The sequence below is a fragment of the Morone saxatilis genome, unplaced genomic scaffold, assembly GCF_004916995.1.
Source record: "Morone saxatilis isolate NCDOM2014 unplaced genomic scaffold, NCSU_SB_2.0 Contig7, whole genome shotgun sequence".
Taxonomy (NCBI): Eukaryota; Metazoa; Chordata; class Actinopteri; family Moronidae; genus Morone; species Morone saxatilis.
This window is the reverse complement of record NW_023340246.1, coordinates 6,137,327-6,142,816: the sequence shown is the minus strand read 5'-3', so window position 1 is coordinate 6,142,816 and position 5,490 is coordinate 6,137,327. Positions and strand designations below refer to the sequence as shown.

Genomic DNA, 5,490 nt, shown 5'->3' with positions numbered 1-5,490 from the left:
TTCCAGTCCACTCACTTCGCCCTGGAGTGATGATCCGATGCCAAATATCTTTTCTCTAAATGGAGATGGGTTCCTGGATGCCTGCCAAATAATTTCCATCTCATAATCTTTGGCGGCAAAGAAGGAACACAAACACATATTTACCTACAGTTCACAGCTTGTGACCATAATTCACATGAAGCAATGTTCCAGAGTGTTCACACAAGCCACGTAACTGTGCGCACGCATGCATGCATGCATATGTGCAGTGCATATAAGTAGGACTATGAAGGAGATCTCTGTTAACAACATGGCGCGCTATTATTTCTGATGTTGAAAACAAGACAGGTGGCATAAGACCCAGATTCTTGTGTGTTGCAAATGAGGAAAATAAGACTTCAAGATAGCAAGACGACGGACACCTGGGCATTTGACTGGGCTTTCTCCCTGCAAGACAAATAGAGCAGGGCCTGTTTGTTAACCTGTGGTTGAGTAACATGGCCTGGGGGGCAGAAGGCGGTAAATCAGCAGGCGTTGGCACTGACAGCATGCCACTCGAATATCAGTAGGACATCTTCTAAAAACCGCACCCCTCTCTGAAACCCGCTCACTCATCTATCCTGAGGCTCACCTGTGTGAGAAAAACACAGGTGCGAAAAGGAATTGAACATGGAATGCTTCAAGGGGGAAAGAAAAATTGTGGACACAAACATGCTGAAATGGAAACATACGAACGAAAGAATAACACTCTAATGTAGCCTATCATCGTGACAGACAGTGTCTAATTCCTCTGTATAAACTCCTATGTGAGAGGAACATGCTTGATAGGTAAGGGAGCATAGCAGACACACTGTCAAACATGCCATCGTTGAGAAGGCGTGATGATAGCAATGGAACCCAGCTGTCTAACATGATACCACACATACTTTATTTCTCTCTCTTGGTCTCTCTCTCTGTCTTTCTCTGACACTCACATACACACACACACACAGCGCTATATTCACCCAATGACAGTCCTGCTACTCTGCCTTATCAAGTGTGAGTTAAGTCAGGCAGCCTTAGAGCACCCCCTATCAGTTTGATGAGGAGAGAGTCAGTCAGTCACTCTGCTGCTGCTGCTGCTGCTGCTGCTGCCTGCTGCCTGCTGCCTGCTGCCGCTGCACACAGCCACTACACAATGTGTACCAGATGGGAGACACAGCTGAGGACAATGGACCTCTTTCACCAATATTTCCAAATGTGTAAAAGGTGGAAAAAAAAATATTCAAACGCCTGGCCAAATAGTACTTAAGGAAGAAACACTGTTGTCAGACGCCAGAGATTGTTTTTTTTTATTATTGTATTTTTTTTTTTTATATTTAAATGTTTGCCATACAGCTCGGTTAGAGTTGCATTATAATTTTGCTGTCAAAACTGGTATCTGACACAGTACATGTGACATCCTCGTCAGTTTTTTCCCTCCAGTAGTGGCCAGGTAAAACAAGCGTGGGGGGGGAAACATGCCAAGGTGCGTATATGAAGTTCCTCTCATGTCCTCTGACATTAATTGCCCCTATAAATCCCTATAATCTCTAATTATTGTGTTTGTCCTAATGTGCTCTTATACATCTGATGACTCTTTATGTTGTTTTCATTTTTGCCTGAGGTGAAGGTGAAAGCAAAGAAAATTTTACAACATGGTTTGACAAGTTCTACTCTGCCCTACGTTGAATGAGGGGCTGAGAAAATGTGATTTTGCTGGATTTGAAACATTTGTTTTTATTTAATGACGTGAATTTGATGAGATTCCTCTGAGCGGCGTTAAACAGAAACTATTTTCCGTTGACGCTGGAGCCCTGACCTTACACAATATTTTAATACCAGCTGCACACTCTGTTCTGCTGGTAAAGGCAGAGTAAGGCCAGGGGCACTCATATGACAGTCGACCATACTGTATGGGTTCAGACCTGTCTCCCTTTCTTTGTTTTCCCCTTCCATTTGCTGAGCTAAAAACACACACACACAGTAAACCCCACTGGGAAAGTCGGGTAAGATTCACGCTGTCATTGAAAATAAATGACACCAGCAACGCTGCAGATGGTTGCAATCAAAAATTCAAACAACAAGCGGACTCGCTTAGCCTATCCCTTTTTCTCGGCTGCGATTGCCAAGGAGAGCTGCAACAGTGTGTGTTGTGTAAGGCCAGGCCGGTGTGTTTCATTATCTTATCACCATTTAATCTGTAGCAGTCTCATTCCTTATCATAAATCTTAGATTATCAGCCTGAAAGTGAGCAAAATATGGCTCTACTGCTGACTGTGACTTGTCACTAAATTGCTATAAATGACTTGCAAGCCATGAGGCATGACATTTGGAGATATAAATCAAATTTGCCAAACAATTTTAAGAGATATAATAAGAATAATAAAGAAGCTTTATGGCGTTGCAAAATTGATTAAACATGTTCAATAATATTGAAATATAGAAAGAAAATCTGAGAAAAACTGCGACGCCTCACAGTAAATCATAAATCGCTCACCAATCATCTCCAGTGAGATTATCATCCGGTTACCACAATGTGTGTGAATATTTACTGTGGTGTTTCAGTGCGTACGGTGGGTTTCTTCCCCCAGCGTTTGACAGCCATATGGTGTGAATAAAGACGAAAACATTAACTGTTTCACAAGTAGCATGCCAATTCTGAGAGTAAACAGTTATCAAGAGGCGTTGCATGGCTGGGTCCAGTAAACAACTGTGTATAATAATCCTGATATTAGATTGCAAAAAATACCAGTGTCTGAGCAAAAGGAGGCCTGTGATACTCAACACCAGTCGTTCCACGCTAATGTGTGAGTAATTCATAAGGATATTCCTATGATAGGTTTCTTTGTCGGTGATGTGACTCCAAGCTGAATCATTGACTGAAAGAGCCTAAAAGAGCCTACAGGGGATGTCTGCCTTAATAAAACAAAGGATGAACTGTAAACTGAAGGTCAAATTCAACCCAGACAGAGCAGCTTGTTACATGTGATTTGTTAGTATGTGAACATAAACAGTTTGTTCATGTAGCCCTGCATTTTATTTAGGGTGATTTGTGCAGTTTTACAGTTTATACTGAGTTTATGTATGTGTATTGCGCACATTCATTGCAGTCACTTGTACATCTCTCTCGATGTCTAGCCTGGCAAGTAGATTTCAAGTACATAGTCTTCCACAATCCTGTCCAGAAATATGCTGATATTCAGGTTCTCTGCACTTCCAGGTAGAGTATGACCATGGCTGCAGGGCAGCAGGCAGAGTTTAGTTACACTGAATAACTTCTGATCTGACATGTGGTTGATATATGCAGGCACCCTGCAGAAACTTCATATTATTACTTGTGTAAGGAGATCCCTTCTGAGTGGCTTTGACCACTGACACTGACATGCTGTATGACCTCTGGACCAACCCAACATATTGAATAATATTAAAAAGTAACCATGAAACTGCACCTTTTAACTAACTCCATTTCCGTAACGCTCTGCGACAGTAATGCTGTACATATGCAAAACTTTCATTATTCGTTGACTCAATCAAATCAAATTTGGTTTCCCCACAGCGATCCTCAGATCCTCCAGCCTGAGGTGCGATCCTGGACCTCTCCAGACCCACCCAACTTAAGGAAACAGCCCACAGCGACATGTAGCCTCCAGAGTGATAGGTACATTAAAAACCTTCCCATCCATCACAGCTGCAGATGTGGTATCGTTGTTAAGATACCCTGTGTGTATGGTAAACAAAGCATAGGTGCTTTATACAAATACAAGTGCATCTTAGCACACACTCGTACACATTGTTCTTGCAGAGAAAGAGCACTTGGACATTAATAATAATGCAATTGCTTCTTTTATTTTTTTTGTTCATCTGTTTAAAGTCCAGTAATACATTATCACAAAGAAACAACAAAAAGAAAAACACATGCAGGTCCAGTTCTTCCTTAATCCTGCCCTTGTGCCTCTAAGGTCATTGTCACTGAGACCATAGTTCATCAAGCAGGAGACAGTGTGTGTATCGCGTGAAAGAACAGGTAGGACGAGATTCAGGCCCAGGTGGCCCAGCTTCTTGGCATACTACAGTATTCGCTCTAATGGCCTCTTTAGCATGACACTGACCTCCGCATGTGCCGAAAATCAAACGTTGGTCAGCATTTTGCAAATATCTCAACTTAACTTGTTGTTTGACACTTGCAAGTATGTGCAGACAGGTCAGCTGTGATTAAAAGGGATCTCTAAAGCCAGTCATTAAAAGCTTCAGGCAAGAACAGATGCACCCTACAGACACTTGAATGCAGCTTCAGCTCAGGACAAGGCAGAAAAAGAAAAGAAATGAAAACGGAAAGAAAATTTTAAGAAATTTAAAGCTTAATTATAAGTCTAATTATACAGGTATCTAGATTCTTGCACCACAGGTTCAGTTTCAAGAATTTGTTGACTGTACAGCAGGTGCTGTGAGGTTTTGTGTAAGATGTCAAACAAAGTGACCCGTGGATGGCTGCAAGGAGGGGAGGCAAATATTTAACAGTTTTAACAGTAATAATTTCTGCTAGTTCCCTAAAGATAAATGAAAATATGCAAAACGTTGCAATCTGCCATAATTCATGCAGGTAAATGTTAAACGCACACACACACGCCGGAGGTGAAACTGTTGAAATTTTTGCAGTCGAAAATGTATTGTGTGTGTGTGGGGGGGGGGGGGGATCAACTCGGTCTCCACCTTAATTAACTGGCAGACAGTGAGAGTGACAGGAGAGAATAAACTGTCAGATCAATATTCAAGCTGGATCAATATTTGTCATCTGCCTAAAATCTGCTGAGGGTGCATCATACTTCTTCAATTAGATAACAAAAACAGTGGTTACAGTAAACATTTAGATTCCAGATTTGAAATTACCGAATTTTTTCAACTGAACACTGAATAGAAGTAAAGTCAGTGACATGAGAGAGATGGAGACGAAGTGAATGGGATAAATGATTAGTCTAAATGCTAAATGTGTCGGGTGGGACGGAATGCGCCTAACCCTTTTCAACACAAAACAGATTGGCCAAAGATTACATCATGAACTTCTGCAATGAATTACCCAGATTAGGCCTCTATGAAATTGGATTTAGGCAAAGCAGAGCGCTGGGAGATGAAGGTTAGATTGATATAATTGATTTGAAATTGGATTATGGCACTTTTTAATCATATGCTCGCAAAAAAAAAACTATTCTTGCATCAGATTTAATCTGCGCAATTTAATCATAATTTTTGGTCGCAGCTTTGAAAAGCTGTGACCCTTCGTTTTTAAAATATCGTATTAATAAAGTTCAGATTGTTGCAGCCGTGTGTGTGTGTGTGTGTGGTGTTTTCTTTTTTGATGTGATTTCAGACTGAACTTATTTTTGTGCACAATTTGATTGCGTTACCTTAACGTGGAGACAGGCCTTTATGTGTCAAGAAAAATAATTTTGAAACTGCATGTGTGTGTTTGCGTGTTTGTATTTGTGTGTGTGT

The 5,490-nt window shown here is 41.1% G+C and overlaps 1 protein-coding gene across 2 annotated transcripts in view; it reads right to left on the bottom strand.

Moving 5' to 3' along the window:
• The window catches only part of bcl11bb (BAF chromatin remodeling complex subunit BCL11B b), a 30,764-nt gene that overhangs the window by 23,823 nt on the left and 1,451 nt on the right, over positions 1 to 5,490 (bottom strand). The gene's annotated exons all lie outside the window — the stretch shown is intronic.